We start from the raw sequence: 18,822 nt of genomic DNA, 5'->3' as shown, positions 1-18,822 counted from the left end.
GGTGCTTTGCTGCCATGTGCCTGATCATGCTGGTGGTGGTCAGGCTGGTCGTTTTGCCACCCCTGGTGATGCTGGCCTGGCAGGTTGTGCAAATGGCCTTTTTGGGGTTATCGGCAGAGTCTTTAAAAAACAACCAGACTCGGGAAGACCTAACAGTTGTACTGGCAACTTCCTTCATGTTGGTGTTACGGGGAACGGTTGCTTGCCTTCTGTCTGTGGCCACCACACATCTTCTTCCTGCCTGTTGGGGTGCTCTGCCTCCCTCCCCCTGTGTGCTGCTGTCCTCGCTCTCCATGTCCTCCTGCCAGGTTGGGTCAGTTACTATATCGTCCACCACCTCGTCTTCCACTTCCGCACCCTGGTCCTCCTCCTGACTTTCTGGCAATTGTGTTGTGGCGCCCTGCTACGCATTGGTGCCACAGAACCCAGAAGGGTGCATGGATGGACTTCTCCACAAGAGGCCCTCACACATTCACACACCTCCACCCAACCACCTCAGACCCGCAGAGGGAGCCCTGATAGGGATATATATATAGGGAGGGTGGAGCCAGGCAGCTCAGTCTAGAGTTAAGTTTCAGTTCCTGCTCAGACACAGAGAGGAACAGAGCTCAGAGGTGAGCTGAGAGCGTGCTGACACTCAGAGAGCAGTGAAGAGAGCAGCAAGCTGGCTGCTGTGCTTTGGCGAGCCAAGACCTACAGCACGTGTGGAAGCCTAGTGAGGGCCTGAGTGTGGCCGAAGGCGAGAGGAGAAGGAAGAAGTAGTGAGGGGGCAGAGGAGCATACCAGGCTCACCCCAAGATATATATACCGGACACCGGGTCCGCGCCTACAGGGACTCTTTACACCCAGTAGGAACCACCAGAACCCCTGGAGGACTACAGGTCCCAGGTTCACCAAACACTGACTACAGCACCAGGGCTAGGAGTCACGGAGGCCCCAGCGTCCAGGGAGAGTGATCTCCAAAGATAAGGTCCTACCACCAGGTCAGCAGGTGCAAAGAGAGACAGTAACCAAGCTAGGCCTAGCTCCAGGCAGGTCAGAAGCTTAATAAGTAAAGTCATGGATCAGGAGGCTCTATACCCGCTCACTGGGGAGAGTCCAAAAGTGCGCCCTTCACCTGGAGTACCCTGGACTATGCCTGCAACATCACCAGTAAAGGTACTGAAGCTTACCCCCGTGTGAGTGTCCGTCTTTCCTCTGGAACCGTCCTGCCGTCTCTCCCCTGCATCACCATTCATTACACCCCATGCTGCCCTGGAGCTAGCTCTACCTGTGGAGAGCCACATCATCCACGCTGCCGTTACACCAGCTCCAGAGGACTGCTCCGCAGCGGCGGCCCCCTTAGTCGCATCCCACAGGTGGGGTCACGAACTTTCCCAAATCCACTATAAACTATTCCCCTTTTACTGACCGCCCTGGGTCACGGACCGGGCCAGCCACCATGATATCCACAGCCAGAGGCCCGGCTGCCGAGTATCCCACGGCCCAGGGGGCGCGTCAGTGTCTCATCATCGTCCACCTCTTGTGACACTTTCCCTCCGTCGCCTTCGTGTGACCGTGGCTGCTCAAATATTTGGGCATCGCTACACGCGATCTCCTCTTGCCCCGCTTCAAGTGGACCGGGCGTCAGGCCCGAATCTATAAATGGAAAAGTGAACAGCTCTTCAGAGTGTCCAAGTGTGGGATCAGTTGTCTCTGGGTACTCGGCATGGTGGGAGGAAGGAGGATCAGGGTGAGGAATATGCAGTCCAGACTCACGGCTACTGAGACTTGACCGTGTGGAAGACAAGGTGGTGGTGGTGGCGGCTAAGTGACTGAAAGCATTATCCGCTGTTCAACCAACAACCTTTTGACACTGCTCTGTGTTCAATAGTGGCGTGCTGCGGTCCCCTAGAAATTGGGACAGGAATGTCGGGCGAGAAGATGTGGGTGTTTGTTGTGGCACAATTTCGGCTTGCCCACGGCCTTGTTCTCGGCCTCTGCATGCAGCATCACCATCACGTCCAGTTCCCCGGCCCTTGCCACGTGCCTTGCCCATTTTAAATGGAGGACAGTATCTTCCACGCTCACAACAAATGACTGAGTTTGGAGCGAACTTATATGTGATCCATTTGACGGAGAAAACACAGTCTTAAGTACCTGGCCTGTAGGTAACTATTTTGAACAGCAAACCAGTGTCAAAAACTTTGCTGACACACTGAAAGAAATTTTTAATGGAGGCCAGAAATGGCAGTATTTTCTGACAATGTATATGTGATCCGTGTGACGGAGAAAACACAGTTTTAAATAGCTGGATTTCTAGCGCTCTAATATGGAAAGGACCTGGCTGTATTCTGCAGTGCCAACAAGCAAATGGCGCAGGAAAACGGTGTTCTCTGGATTGCTTTATAAGCAAATAATGAGGATTAAGATCCAAAGAAAAGTATTCCTCGCCCCTGAGACCTGGGCCTTTGTATAGAAATATCTAACAGCAGCAGAAGGCAGAATTGGAATGGAGCCTCTTGTGCTATATGCACTGCAGTCTGCTATATACACTGCCTGCCTATATACACTGCCTGCCTGATATCTCTGCAGATGGATTAGTCCTCAGAAGGACTGTTTGTTGAGATGGATATGTGTAATGTGCGGTTTTTCTCCCTACACTACCTAATACACGATCAAATCTCTCCCTGACACAGCAGCAGCAGCTCTCCCTACACTGTCTGATCCGGAGTGACTGTGATGAGCATGGTGGCGCCAGGTCGGATATACACCTGATGACGCTGTGCGGCCAGCCAATCACTGTAATGCCCACAACCAACATGGCTGCGGAATTACAGTGAGTGGCAGGCAATCCCTGCATGTTCATTGGCTCTCTAAAGAGCGCCAAACATGCAGGGAGGGGACCCGAGTTCCCGCCGAGCAACCGGAAATACTCAGCGAGCGCCAAGCTTTTCGAGCACCATGATGCTCGGGCGAGCACGTTCGTTCATCACTACTCATTGTCATTAGAGGGTGGGGTCAGCAGAGTCATCTCATTATTATTAGAGGGTGGGGTCAGCAGAGTCATCTCATTATTATTTGAGGGTGGGGTCAGCAGTCATCTCATTATTATTAGAGGTCAGGGTCATAAATCATCTAAATATCATTAGAGAGTGGGATCAGCAGAGTCACCTCCTTAGCATAGGAGGGTGGTTTCAGCAGAATCATCTCACTAGCATTAGCGGGCATGGTCAGCAGAGTCATCTTGTTATCATTAGAGGGCGGAGTCAACAGAATCATCTGATTATTACTAGCAGGATTGGACTGGCCCACAGGAGAACAGAAGAATCCTCCGGAGCGACACCACCCTCTTATATGAGCAGTACTTGGCACAATATACTTGAATCACTATGTACAGACAAAGTCAGCATCTTATTCTTTTAACATCTACCCAGTTCATTGTTATATAAATTTTGGATTTCGGATAATGTCACATTTGCATATAGCTGAAAAGGGGGGCCCTAGAGTTGGTTACTGGTGGGCACTTGGCACCTCAGTCTGACACTGATTACTAGAGTTATCTCGTTATCATCAGAGGGCGGGGTCAGCAAAATCATCTCATTATCATTAGAGGGCGGGGTCAGCAAAATCATCTCATTATCATTAGAAGGCGAGGTCAGCAGAGTCATCTCATTATCATTAGAGGGCGGGGTCGGCAGAGTCATCTCATTATCATTAGAGGGCGGGGTCGGCAGAGTCATCTCATTATCATTAGAAGGCAGGGTCAGCAGAGCCATCTCATTATCATTAGAGCATGGGGTCAACAGAGTCATCTTGTTATCATTAGAGGGCAGGGTCAGCAGAGTCATCTTGTTATCATTAGAGGGCAGGGTCAGCAGAGTCATCTTGTTATCATTAGAGGGCGGGGCCAACAGTCATCTCTTTATTATTAGAGGGCGGAATCAGCAGAGACTTCTAATTATTATAAGAGGGTGGGGTCAGCAGAGTCATCTCATTATCATTAGAGGGTGGGGTCAGCAGTAATTTCATTATCATTAGAGGGCAGGGTCCGCAGAGTCATCTCATTATTATTTGAGGGCGGGATCAGCATAAAGACATCTTTACAGAGAGGACATACCACCCTCACATTGAACATATGGGATTAATTATAACTGGAGAAAAAATAAATTAATTATAATTGGGTAAGTGAGAGAGCATTGACACTTTACCTTCCATTGAAGTAGGGGCCTCCTGCAATGACCAAATAATCACAACAGGATATCTGATCTACGAACCAGACACCAAGATGCAGAATCGTTTACTCAGTGGTGGAGAAGTACACTTCCAAGGGAAGAGCTTCCTTTGTACAAAGCACTGGTCCCCAAACATTTTGGAACCAGTGGTCAGTGATGAATATTGGGGTTTGCATCGATCCAATATTCATGGGAGCTATATTTTTGGCGTCGTAGAGTAGAGTTTAATATAATGCATTCACTCACATCACTGTAAGGCCATCAGATGGATGATGCTATCCATGCCATGTTTCATCTCTATAGAAAGATAAAATCACAATAGGAAACAATATCTGGAAACTCCAGGGGCGAAGATATCCAGAAAGTTAGGGATTTCATAAAGTTCTAACAGACCTAGCACATCCCACAACCAGCCCCCATATGAGCTCACCAAGGGGAGGTATGTGGACGTAACCTTGATCTAATAAAAATAAGAGTTTGGGTCTCTGTCATTGTTGATTCAGTAATTTTCTTTTGTTATTCCTTTTTATTTTATGCATTTGTGTATACTGTATTGTTTTGTTCCCATTTTGTATCATCTTTGTATATTTTTTTAGAAACACGGCCTATCTTTACAGATTAAATATATAAAATGTATTAGCTCTGTTCCTCTTGCTCTGTAAATTGCACCCCTGAAGCCATACGCTACCTATAACGGGTGTCCAATCAGCCTGTAGAAACCATTGGTGGTGGCAGCTAGTAGTGGTTCCTTTTATTATTATGGAGTTGGCAGTGACTGTACCGGGGTATATATATATATATATATATATATATATATATATATTCCATGCTTTGGAATCTGAGGTGTTTATATCATACGCTCACTGTGAGCTCCCCAATAACCGCCCTAGTAGCAGAAGCAGCAGCGGCCTCATCCATCACTCGTCAGTCAATTGCGTAATTGTCCTGACGATTGGAGGCAGTGGAGGCGCGTCCCCTGACACACTGGTGGCAGCAGTGGGATCTCCCCAATGTTACCTGTGACAGTCATCTCTTTATCTTTAGAGGGCAGGGTCAGAATAATTTCATTATCATTAGGTGGAGGGGTCAGTAGAGTCATCTCATGATAATTAGTCGGCAGGCCAACAGTCATCTCTCTATCTTTACAAATCAAGGTTAGAGTCATCTCATAGTTAGTGGGTGGGGCAAGCTGTAATCTCATTATCATTAGAGGGCAGGGTCAGAAGTCATCTCATTAGAGGGCAGGGTCAGCAGAGTCATCTCATCATTAGAGGACGGGGTCAGCAGAGTCATCTCATCAATAGAGGGCGGGGTCAGCAGAGTAATCTCATTATCATTAGAGGGCAGGGTCAGCAGAGTCATCTCATTATCATTAAAGGGCAGGGTCAGCAGAGTCATCTCATTATCATTAAAGGGCAGGGTCAGCAGAGTAATCTCATCATTAGAGGGCGGGGTCAGCAGAATCATCTCATTATAATTAATGGGCGGGGCCAACAGTCATTCAGAAGACTAATCTCTTAATAATTAGTGGGCGGAGTCAATAATAATCTCATTATCATTAGAGGGCGGGGTCAGCAGAGTCATCTCATGTTCACAATGTGATCTCTAGGACATGAACTGTTTCCTTAATGGTCTCCAGGTCAGAGCCTTTAAGACGAGATGTCTCAATAGAGGGTCTCTGCATTCCCCATACAGCCCCTCTAAATCCCAGTTGCAGACTCAGAACCATTGACCCACTTATATCAACGTCTGAAGGGTCCGGATAATACTCAATAATACTCCACAGATTGTCTGTGAGCAGCTGCAGCTCCGCAGGGAAATCCTTATCACATGGGCCCATTCTGTACTTCTGTATGAGCTGAATGACCATCAACCATTGGGGGGTGGGGGATCATTTACTGGGTGCAGATGCTCCAAAAACCCCACCGCTCTACATTGAGGCCTTGATTTAAAGAGCATCATCACAAAATCTCATCGATGACGCCATCACTGTGTGTTGTTCTGTTATAATGGAATCTGCTATAATCCCCTTAATCTGTGGAATTGTCAGTTTTTTGGGGGGACAGGTGCATTGTAGGAATATATCTGCGGGAGCGTCTTTCTGAAGGGGGTCGGGCACAGTAAGATGCAACGTGCTGCTGCCGCAGACCAGGAGCATTGGGAGGCGATGTCGATGGCTATTATTTTTTATTATTATTTTAGTTTTATGCTTTTTTGTTGCTTTTCTCATGTCGCTTCGGTACATTCGCTGTCTCATGCGGATCGGCCATGTCTGTGAAGTGAAGGTCGTGTCTAGGACGAGTCAGGACCGCACGCCATTATGTAAAGCGGTATTATTTCCCATGTAACAAATCCTGGACAGTTACCGGAATGTCTGGGACCTGGAATCGTCAGACCTGATATGAGACGTGTAACATGGGACGACTATGGGGGTCTCGTGTCAGACGGACCAAACCGAGCAAAACCGCACAATTAAAGAGTCTTCACTTGTTTCTCAGAAGGATGAAGAGGAAACCAAAGTTTCCAATCAAAATCTATGTGCTATCCGGGACAGGAATAAATCTTGGTTTTGGTCCTTCTGGGGCGATACTTTGATTTGGGATTTTATATAATGAAATATCACGAGAAAAACACAAAATGAATAATGCTTTTATTTTTGTTACTGTCATATAATGTTGAATTAATACCGCCATTAGGATGCTCACTTACAGATGATCTTCCAGCTTTTATGACATGACCGTTTTGCGTCTCCCATGTTGTGAAATTCCTCTGATATTCTTTCTGGAAATGTAGGAATAAACTGAGCGTTTAGCATCTCTGTGATTATAATAGAGTGTCGCCACATAGTCTGATACAGTGTAACGGTTCGCCCACATCTGCGGTATATAAAGTAGCTAAGATTCTCAGGACAAAAAAGTTGGAGACTGTTGGGCGAATGTCATGCGGTTCGTTTTCCCACCTAGCATCCGTACGACATCCGTATGCAATGTCTTTTTATCATCAGCTTTTACATCCAGTAATTCTCTCTGTCATTTCAAGCTGGATTTCTAAGTAATAATTCAATCTTATAGATAAATAGATAGAAAAATAAATAGATAGTAACACCGGCCCTCAGCCGCCATTAGATGCGCCAATTCTGGCACTTATCCTCCGCTTTTCCCATTTACTCTAGTGCAAATGGGGTAATGGTTTTGGGGTTGACTTCAGCTTTGTAATGTTCGCTGACATCAACTGACGCACCCCCTGGGCCAGTGCTGTTTGGGGATACCCGGAACCGGATCAGATGGGGGTTGTAGTCTCCGAGTGGCGGCGACCCGGTCCGTGCCCAGGGTGTCAAACTCAGTGTGTGGCAGTCTTTACAGATGTTGTTAAATGTTTTTTAGTGTCGACTACGCCACCCGTTGATTTGCGGTCAAAAGGCCGCCGCTGCAGAAGGGTCCGCTGAGGCTGGTGGTATGTGTGCAGCTGTGGTAGTATAACCCCCAACGGGAGGGGTATAGCCTCAGGGGGTCAGATGTAGAGGATGGTGGTTGTGAAGGTGCAGGAGAGCTAAGCAAGAAGACTCAGAGTCGGGCTGTGCAGTTCAGGGGTTTTTACTTACAGGTGTTCTTATGGTCACTCTGGCCTGAAGCGACCACCCGAGCCGTGCTGCGTCCACCAGGTCCTGGACTCGGCCAACCCCCAAGCAATTCTGGAGCGTGGTCCTGAGCTCCTGTCTGACTTTCCTTCTCTTCTGGCCGTTCTCACTAGGGATCCACTTATGTCCGGCTCCCTCGGGTCTCTTGGTGGGTACACCTCTTCTGGGTTCCCTGACCCTATACTTGGTATGCTTTCCTAGTGGATTTAGTGAGGGTCGTGGCAGATCCTGCCCACGACCTCCGGTTCCTGGCTAAGGTGTGCTTTTCTCTCTGCCAGCTTGGGATCCGGTACCCTGGGTGCCAACCCTTCACCCTGCTGTTTGTATTCTGGGGTCTTGGGGTTCCTTCTTCTTCTCTCTGGGTCCTTCTGACTCCTCTCTCTCTCTCAGACTTGGCCTTGGAGCTGGGCCCAGCCGGAACCACAACTCCCTGTCAGCCCTTCTGGCTGAGCTTCGCTGCTCTGCTCCTCTGACTAAACTCTGACAGACTGACTCACTCTACAAAAGACCCTGTCCTAAGATGGTGCCCACCTTATATACTCCCTCTATGTGTGAGCTCAGGTGACCAGCACCCAATGAGCTCCTAGCATTACCCAGACTGCTCCCCCTATCTGCCCCTACACTACTGGGATGTTCCACCCCCCTCCCACTCCAGCCAGGGACAGACACAATCGTACCTGCACATATATTGGTGGGAGTACCGTCGATCTGTCCCCCGGAAATGGGATGTATGTAGTGTATGCAGCTATCTGAGCTCAGTTCCACACTCCATCCTTACCCGGGAGTGGAATACCACACCTCTGGCTTGAGGTGTAATACCCCTGTAGCAGCCGAGCCCTCAGGGTGCTACATTCCCCCCTGGTAAATCACAGCACGTCCTCGGGCTGTAAAAGAATAAAAACATCCACAAACATACATTTTTTTTTTCATAAAACATAAACATAGAAAACATATAAACACTATCAGCAGCATAATAAATATTCTTGCTAACTTTCTTGTTCCTCCGGCCACGGTGCAACTTGTGACCGGGTAAAGTGCAACAGTCTCTTGTAGAAAAACAACAGTTTCCTATAAAACCGGTAGGGGGCACTTTAGAAAGCGCAACTATATACAAGGGAAGGTATGGCCGCTCTCAGTCCTCGGCCAGTGGGGAAAAGGGATGGCTGCTCACAGTCCTCAGCCTGTGGGGAGATGGGACACACTGGAACAGTTCACACTTGTCCCAACGGGGAACATATTTAAATTAGCAGCATGGCATATACCCTGACGGGTAACTATATACAGTCTCTTTACCGTACTTTAATGACGGCGTACTCCTGCTCCTCCTTCAGACCCGTCCGGATCCTCTTGCTCCTCTTCACACCGTAGCTCCTCCTCCGTCAGCCGGTGTACATGGAGGGCGTAGGGTCCTTTGGCACACTTGTGCCGGGTGAACGTGACCTCGTCCCCTACATATAGGTCACGACCTCTGTGTCCCTCCGGCAGATGGGACTCCACGTCTCTGCGGGTGACAAAGACGTCGCCGGGGGTGTGATGATCCCTGATGAAACCCCAACCGTGCTGCAGTTGGAATTTAATTACAGTCCCGGTGGCACGGGGACCGTGGGCTGCACGGGGGTTCCTCCTGGTCCGGCTCTTCTGCTCTGCACTCTGTTCCTGCAGCCGCTGCTCTCGGACCCGCCTCTCTCTTCGCTCGCGGTTAAAGACCTCTAACTGCTGCCGGCAGCACTCCGCACGCTCAGCTGCGGCTGCCCGAGTCTCTTGGGTGAATCCCATGAGGTCTCCTCCGGTGGGGTCCCACGCAAACTGCGCTTCCTCCAACGAGAGTGGGGTGATCTTAACGGGCTTCGGAACCGGAATCAGGGGCTCATCTAGGGGTCTTTCTTTCCGGAGTCGGGGATGGTGGAACTCCGGTGGCCACACAAAGGGCTGCCCATCCGGGCACGTGTGCTGGGCAAACAAGTCTTCACCCAGGTGCGGCACGGTGGACGTTGAGGGCGCGGTGGTGGTAGCGGCGCCCGGGTTCACTAGGCCTTGCGACCAGGCTTGGGGCACCCTGAAGGTAAAGGGCACCGTGAAGACGGCGGCGCCCGGGGTTACTTGGCCCAGCGACCAGGCCGGTGACTCAGCAGAGGTAGAGGGCGCTGTTGGTACTGCGGCGCCCGGGGGTACTAGACCTTGCGACCAGGCCGGTGGTGTTTCCTGCTTTGCCGCGCTCAGGGTTGAGGCGCGTGACGTCACAGGGGTCGCGGCCGCGGCTTCTGCTTGAGGCCTTGTCTGGAGCGGTGACGATGCAGCGACGGGCACGGCAGGGGGAATTTCGGGCTCTGCGACGGGGAGCTGGGGCAGGCACGCGGTTTCTCGGCTCGGGGTTGTGACGTCCCCTTTACCTGCCTCCATCTGTCCAGCTCCCTTCTCGGCGCCGTCTCCGGCCTTCACTCCTCCTGCACCATTCTCAGAGGCGGTCTGTCTCCTCGTCTCGGGTGGCGTGCTTCGCTGGCGGGTTCCAGCCTGCAGGGCCATCTCTCGGCTCCACTCCGTCAGCGTCTCTCGCTGCACCTGGGCCATCCTCCATGCGAGGCGCTCCAGCGCGGTCTGTGCACACTCCCGGTCTCGGGGGAGCTGTGCCAGGATCTCCACTAAGCCTAGTGGGGTTGTTGCTTGCAGCAGGCTCCTGACCACTGGGTCGGTGCTGCCTGACTCTCCTTCCATCTCCGGGTACGACTTCTCCGGAGTCCTCTCCAGACTTCTTGTCTCTGGGTGCGCTCTCTCCAGACTCCTCCAGGCTGCACCCATCTTCTCTGTTTTGTTCTGTCTCCGCCCACATTGAAGGTGGTCCCGGGGCAACTCTGTGATTGTCAGTTCCAGGGGCAGTTCTCTCACGCTGATGGACATCTCCAGCATCACAGTTTCTGTTGGTGGGGGCGGTTTCCGCTTTTGGCGCCATTCCTTGACCTGGCCCACGATGGGAGGTGACCTCTTGCCACCCTCTGGCACGCCCATAATGGCGTCCGCTCTTCCAAGGCGGGAAATCTTCTGAAAATGGCGGGAATCGTTTCCCAGTGGCGGGAAACTCCGTGGATGGCGGGAAAAAGCTGCAGATGGCGGGCAACCGGCGGGAAACGATCCGTGATGGCGTCCCATGGCGGGGACCCTCTGGAACCGGCGGGAGACTTCTTCTTAAGGTAAATTTGAACTTCTCTTCAGGCACGCAGTACCCGGTGGTTGTGGGCACGAAATCCTGCCGACTACGCCAAAGTTGACGCACCCCCTGGGCCAGTGCTGTTTGGGGATACCCGGAACCGGATCAGATGGGGGTTGTAGTCTCCGAGTGGCGGCGACCCGGTCCGTGCCCAGGGTGTCAAACTCAGTGTGTGGCAGTCTTTACAGATGTTGTTAAATGTTCTTTAGTGTCGACTACGCCACCCGTTGATTTGCGGTCAAAAGGCCGCCGCTGCAGAAGGGTCCGCTGAGGCTGGTGGTATGTGTGCAGCTGTGGTAGTATAACCCCCAACGGGAGGGGTATAGCCTCAGGGGGTCAGATGTAGAGGATGGTGGTTGTGAAGGTGCAGGAGAGCTAAGCAAGAAGACTCAGAGTCGGGCTGTGCAGTTCAGGGGTTTTTACTTACGGGTGTTCTTATGGTCACTCTGGCCTGAAGCGACCACCCGAGCCGTGCTGCGTCCACCAGGTCCTGGACTCGGCCAACCCCCAAGCAATTCTGGAGCGTGGTCCTGAGCTCCTGTCTGACTTTCCTTCTCTTCTGGCCGTTCTCACTAGGGATCCACTTATGTCCGGCTCCCTCGGGTCTCTTGGTGGGTACACCTCTTCTGGGTTCCCTGACCCTATACTTGGTATGCTTTCCTAGTGGATTTAGTGAGGGTCGTGGCAGATCCTGCCCACGACCTCCGGTTCCTGGCTAAGGTGTGCTTTTCTCTCTGCCAGCTTGGGATCCGGTACCCTGGGTGCCAACCCTTCACCCTGCTGTTTGTATTCTGGGGTCTTGGGGTTCCTTCTTCTTCTCTCTGGGTCCTTCTGACTCCTCTCTCTCTCTCAGACTTGGCCTTGGAGCTGGGCCCAGCCGGAACCACAACTCCCTGTCAGCCCTTCTGGCTGAGCTTCGCTGCTCTGCTCCTCTGACTAAACTCTGACAGACTGACTCACTCTACAAAAGACCCTGTCCTAAGATGGTGCCCACCTTAAATACTCCCTCTATGTGTGAGCCCAGGTGACCAGCACCCAATGAGCTCCTAGCATTACCCAGACTGCTCCCCCTATCTGCCCCTACACTACTGGGATGTTCCACCCCCCTCCCACTCCAGCCAGGGACAGACACAATCGTACCTGCACATATATTGGTGGGAGTACCGTCGATCTGTCCCCCGGAAATGGGATGTATGTAGTGTATGCAGCTATCTGAGCTCAGTTCCACACTCCATCCTTACCCGGGAGTGGAATACCACACCTCTGGCTTGAGGTGTAATACCCCTGTAGCAGCCGAGCCCTCAGGGTGCTACACAACCTCAAACCATTACCCCACTTGCCAACGCACCAAGGCAAACAGGAAGAGACGAGGCTAAGTGCCAGAATTGGCGCATCTAATTGAGTGCCATTTCTGGGGCGGCTGAGGGTTGGTGTTATTAGACTCGGAGGGGGCCAATATCCATTGCCCCTTCACAGGCTATTAATATCAGCACGCGGCAGTCTGTTTAGCCTTTGCTGGTTATTAAAAATAGGGGGGAACACACGTCATTTTTTGGGGGGTACCCCCTTTTTAATAACCAGTAAAGGCTAAGCAGACAGCTGTTAGCTGATATTAATAGACTGGGAAGCGGCATGGATACTGTCCCCTTCTCAGACCATTAAGACCAGCTCTCAGTTGTCTGATTTCCCTCAGCTGGGTATTAAAAAGAAGGGGGTACACCACGCCATTTTTTTCTTTTATTTATTGTATTATTAGCTAAATACATGTACAGTAAGCTACACATGCAAAGCCCAGTGTATATATCTCACTGACATCTTTCTATCTATTCTTTTCTGATGGTTCACGCTGTGATTTTACTGTACTTGGCTGATGAAACGTCGGGTTTCCTACGAGATGTGTGCATAAATCAGTGCTATGGGAGAGACCCTGTATGACCAGGAAAGTGCCGTCACCTGGTTGTCAATGTATTTATCCCTTACCAGGAAGAAGAAAAGAGCATCAGATCTCAGAGCAATGATGCCCCATAAGTAATACTGAATATTTAATGTAGACGGCGAGTGCTTACTAGAAGTGAGGTTACGAGATCTGTCAGGTCCTCTGCAACCGCAGTATTAAAATACTGAGCCATAGAGACCACCTACAGAGCAATTAATACTGCCACACAGTGCTCTGTCTGTACATTATGTAACTGTCGCCTCATGAATGCCAATGATACATGCACAAATAATACCACCATACACAGTAACAACACAAACATTACAGCGTTTCTGCACCTTTTTGTCCAGTTTTTGGTGCTTTAATCTTCATTTTTTTTTATTTGTGTGAACTCTTTATTAATTTTGCTCCTTCTTTGCAATCCATTTTGTTTGTGTTCGCCTTTGTTGTTCTGTTTCTATTCGCCATGGTTCATGGCTTTTCTTTTCTAGATGTTTGCAGCCAATTCATTAATTGTGAATTTTTAGAAGTTGCTCAATATTTGCGCCAATGAACTCCAGTGCCCCGTCAGCCCTCGCAATGATTTTTCTGTATGCCAGAAAACTATGAGCAAATGTTAAAGGTTGTGAGCAACATTTTAACGGATCATGAGCCTTTTTGCTTTAAAAGCGTGCAAAAAGGTAAAGAAGAAAAATAGTTTTTTTTTATTTTGCACAGAATTCACAAAGACATGTTTTGAAGAATTAAAAACAAATAACGTCAACGAGTCCATATAATGCTGCCATTGTATGCTCAAATTATATAATCTAAGCAACTAAAACTAATATACTAAGTACAAAAAAAGTAATGACGAAATATTGTTTTCAATATGGTGCTACTATAGTGTAACTATAATATCACAACATGCCTCAATAATGCTTACAGCGCCCAGTCAACTTGCTCAATGCAGATATTCAGTGCACGGTTTATACCCCCATACAGTGCTCAGATTATACCCCCATACAATGCTCAGCATATACCCCCATACAGTGCTCAGATTATACCCCCATACAATGCTCAGCATATACCCCCATACACTGGTCAGATTATACCCCTATACAGTGCACAGTTTAAACCCCCATACAGTGCTCAGCATATACCCACATACAGTGCTCAGATTATACCCCCATTCAGTGCACGGTTTATACCCCCAGACAGTGCTCAGATTATACCCCCATACAGTGCACGGTTTATACCCCCATACAGTGCTCAGATTATACCCCCATTCAGTGCACGGTTTATACCCCCATACAGTGCTCAGATTATACCCCCATTCAGTGCACGGTTTATACCCCCATACAGTGCTCAGATTATACCCCCATTCAGTGCACGGTTTATACCCCCATACAGTGCTCAGATTATACCCCCATACAATGCTCAGCATATACCCCCATACACTGGTCAGATTATACCCCTATACAGTGCACAGTTTATACCCCCATACAGTGCTCAGATTATACACCCATACATGTGCAGTTCATACCCCCATACAGTGCTCATATTATACCCCTATACAGTGCACAGTTTATACCCCCATACAGTGCTCAGCATATACCCACATACAGTGCTCAGATTATACACCCATACAGTGCACAGTTTATACCCCCATACAGTGCTCAGATTATACACCCATACAGTGCTCAGATTATACCCTCATACAGTGCTCAGCATATACTCCAATACAGTGCTCAGATTATACCCCCATATAGTGCACAGTTTAAACCCCCATACAGTGCTCATATTATACCCCCTTAGAGTGCTCAGATTATACCCTCATACAGTGCTCAGCATATACCCCCATACACTGGTCAGATTATACCCCCATACAGTGCACAGTTTAAAAACCCCATACAGTGCTCATATTATACCTCCATACAGTGCACAGTTTATACCCACATACAGTGCTCAGATTATACACGCATACATGTGCAGTTCATACCCCCATACAGTGCTCATATTATACCCCCATACAGTGCTCAGCATATACCCACATACAGTGCTCAGATTATACACCCATACAGTGCACAGTTTATACCCCCATACAGTGCTCAGATTATACACCCATACAGTGCACAGATTATACCCCCATACAGTGCTCAGCATATACTCCAATACAGTGCTCAGATTATACCCCCATACAGTGCACAGTTTAAACCCCCATACAGTGCTCATATTATACCCCCATACAGTGCTCAGATTATACCCCCATACAGTGCTCAGCATATACCCCCATACACTGGTCAGATTATACCCCCATACAGTGCACAGTTTAAATCCCCATACAGTGCTCATATTATACCTCCATACAGTGCACAGCTTATACCCCCATACAGTGCACAGATTATACCCCCATACAGTGCTCAGATTATACCCCCATACAGTGCACAGCTTATACAGTACCCCCATACAGTGCTCAGCATATACCCACATACAGTGCTCAGATTATATCCCCATACAGTACTCAGATTATACCCCCATACATGAGCAGTTCATACCCCCATACACTGGTCAGATTATACCCCCATACACTGGTCAGGTTATACCCCCATACAGGGCACAGTTTATACCCCCATACAGTGCTCATATTATACCCCCATACAGAGCACAGTTTATACTCCCATACAGTGCTCAGATTATACACCCATACAGTGCACAGCTTATACCCCCATACAGTGCTCAGATTATACCCCCATACAGTGCTCAGATTATACCCCCATACATGTGCAGTTCATACCCCCATACACTGGTCAGATTATACCCCCATACAGTGCACAGTTTATACCCCCATACAGTGCACAGTTTATACCCCCATACAGTGCTCAGCATATACCCCAATACAGTGCTCAGATTATACCCCCATACAGTGCACAGTTTATACCCCCATACAGTGCTCAGATTATACCCCCATACAGTGCTCAGATTATACCCCCATACATGTGCAGTTCATACCCCCATACACTGGTCAGATTATACCCACATACAGTGCACAGTTTATACCCCCACACAGTGCTCATATTATACCCCCATACAGTGCTCATCATATACCCACATACAGTGCTCAGATTATACACCCATACAGTGCACAGTTTATACCCCCATACAGTGCTCAGATTATACCCCCATACAGTGCACAGTTTAAACCCCCATACAGTTCTCAGATTATACCCCCATACAGTGCTCAGATTATACCCCCATACAGTGTACAGTTTATACCCCCATACAGTGCTCAGATTATACTCCCATACAGTTCTGAGATTATACCCCCATACAGTGCTCAGATTATATCCCCATACAGTGCTCAGATTATACCCCCATACATGTGCAGCTCATACCCCCATACACTGGTCAGATTATACCCCCAAACAGTGCACAGTGTATACCCCCATACAGTGCTCATATTATACCCCCATACAGTGCACAGTTTATACCCCCATACAGTGCTCAGCATATACCCACATACAGTGCTCAGATTATACACCCATACAGTGCACAGTTTATACCCCCATACAGTGCTCAGATTATACCCCCATACAGTGCTCAGATTATACCCCCATACAGTGCACAGTTTATACCCCCATACAGTGCTCAGATTATACCCCCATACAGTTCTGAGATTATACTCCCATACAGTGCTCAGATTATATCCCCATACAGTGCTCAGATTATACCCCCATACAGTGCTCAGCATATACCCCCATACAGTGCTCAGATTATACACCCATACAGTGCACAGTTTATACCCCCATACAGTGCACAGTTTATACCCCCATACAGCGCTCAGATTATAGCCCATACAGTGCTCAGATTATACCCCCATACAGTGCTCATATTATACACCCATACAATGCACAGTTTATACCCCCATACCTTTGCTCAGATTATACCCCCATACAGTGATCAGATTATACACTCATACAGAGCACAGATTATACCCCCATACAGTGCTCAGATTATACCCCCATACAGTGCTCAGATTATACCCCCATACAGTGCTCATCATATACCCCCATACAGTGCTCAGATTATACACCCATACAGTGCACAGTTTATACCCCCATACAGTGCTCAGATTATACCCCCATACAGTGCTCAGCATATACCCCCGTACAGTGCTCAGATTATACACCCATATAGTGCACAGTTTATACCCCCATACAGTTATCATATTATACCCCCATACAGTGCTCAGATATACCCCCATACAGTTATCAGATTATACACCCATACAGTGCACAGTTTATACCCCCATACAGTGCTCAGATTATACCCCCATAGAGTGCCCAGATTATACCCCTGTAACATCCCTGGTGGCGTGCTGGCATGGCTTACCACCTCCCACCATGCAAAACCGCCATCTTACCTATCAGTCCAGGCTGCACACTTTGCTCCAGTACCTGCTGTGTCTCTTGTCTGATTGCTTAGGGCGGCGGCGCGGTTACTGCCTGTTTCTTATAGTTACTGTGTGCGCACTCCTAATGCCTCCCCAGCCTATTGTTGTGAGTCACTGGATACTTAAACCCCCTTCACCCAGTAGGAGGTGCCTGAGCAACACTTTCTTTCAGTGTGTTCTGTGCAACTGAGTTGCCAGGTCCTGTCCTGTATCTTGCCTGTTTCCGCCACCCTGGGGGCTGTATACCCAGGCCTGTTACCTGTATCTGTGACTTCTAGTCTGTTCCGCCACCCTGGCGGCTGTATACCCAGGCCCGTTACCTGTATCTGTGACTTCTAGTCTGTTTCCGCCACCCTGGGGGCTGAGTTCCCAGGCTCACTCCTGTATCTTGTTCCTTGTTCAGTTCCTGTCTGAACAGAGTCCTAGCCCGTTACTTGTTTGTCTCTATGTCCGTATCTTACCTTTTCCTGCAGTGTCTGAACCTGCAACTAACTTCAACTCGTTGTCTCTGTACTTCTGTTTGTGAGTTTAGTGTCCACTCGCTAATTCATTGTAAATACCTTGTGTGTATGTGCTCTGCTCTGCTTGTCTACTGCACTTCTGGGTTTTGCTCTGCTCTGCTTGTCTACCGCACCTACGGATTTTGCTCTGCTCTGCTCGACTACCGCACCTGCGGGTTTTACTCTGCTCTGCTTGTCTACCGCACCTGCGGGTTTTGCTCTGCTCTGCTTGTCTACCGCACCTGCGGCTCTGTTCCTGTATCCCAGTCTGTACTGGTCCCTATCCTGCCTGTGTTCCTACCTGCCAGTGCCCACCTGTCTGCATACCAGCCGTGCCTGCCAGTACCCACCTGTCTGCATACCAGCCTAACCTGCCTGTTCCTGCATTCCCCGGTGTGGGTCAACAGCTGTGACCGGGGTCTGACCTGGAGTAGCACCTGGTCCCTCTGCTCAGTTCCTCCCTGGTTCACGGAGTCGACTGAGCCGCCGTGCGACCGAGTTGATACTTACGCCCCTCCAGGCACTCCTTGGTTCATGGTCCAGTGGGATCACTAAGCACGCTCACGCCAGTCAGTCCCGGCTTGTGCGTAACAACCCCCATACAGTGCTCAGATTATACCCCCATACAGTGCTCAGATTATACCCCCATACAGTGCACAGTTTTTACCCCCATACAGTGCTCAGATTATACCCCCATACAGTGCACAGTTTATACCCCCATACAGTGCACAGATTATACACCCATACAGTGGTCAGTTCATACCCCCATACAGTGCACAGTTTATACCCCCATACAGTGCACAGTTTATACCCCCATACAGTGCTCAGTTCATACCCCCATACAGTGCACAGTTTATACCCCCATACAGTGCACAGTTTATACCCCCATACTGTGCTCAGTTCA

This window comes from Phyllobates terribilis, unplaced genomic scaffold, assembly GCF_046119375.1.
Source record: "Phyllobates terribilis strain yellow unplaced genomic scaffold, ASM4611937v1 Scaffold_5__5_contigs__length_657084704, whole genome shotgun sequence".
Classification (NCBI taxonomy): domain Eukaryota; kingdom Metazoa; phylum Chordata; class Amphibia; order Anura; family Dendrobatidae; genus Phyllobates; species Phyllobates terribilis.
This window is presented reverse-complemented; position numbering follows the sequence as displayed.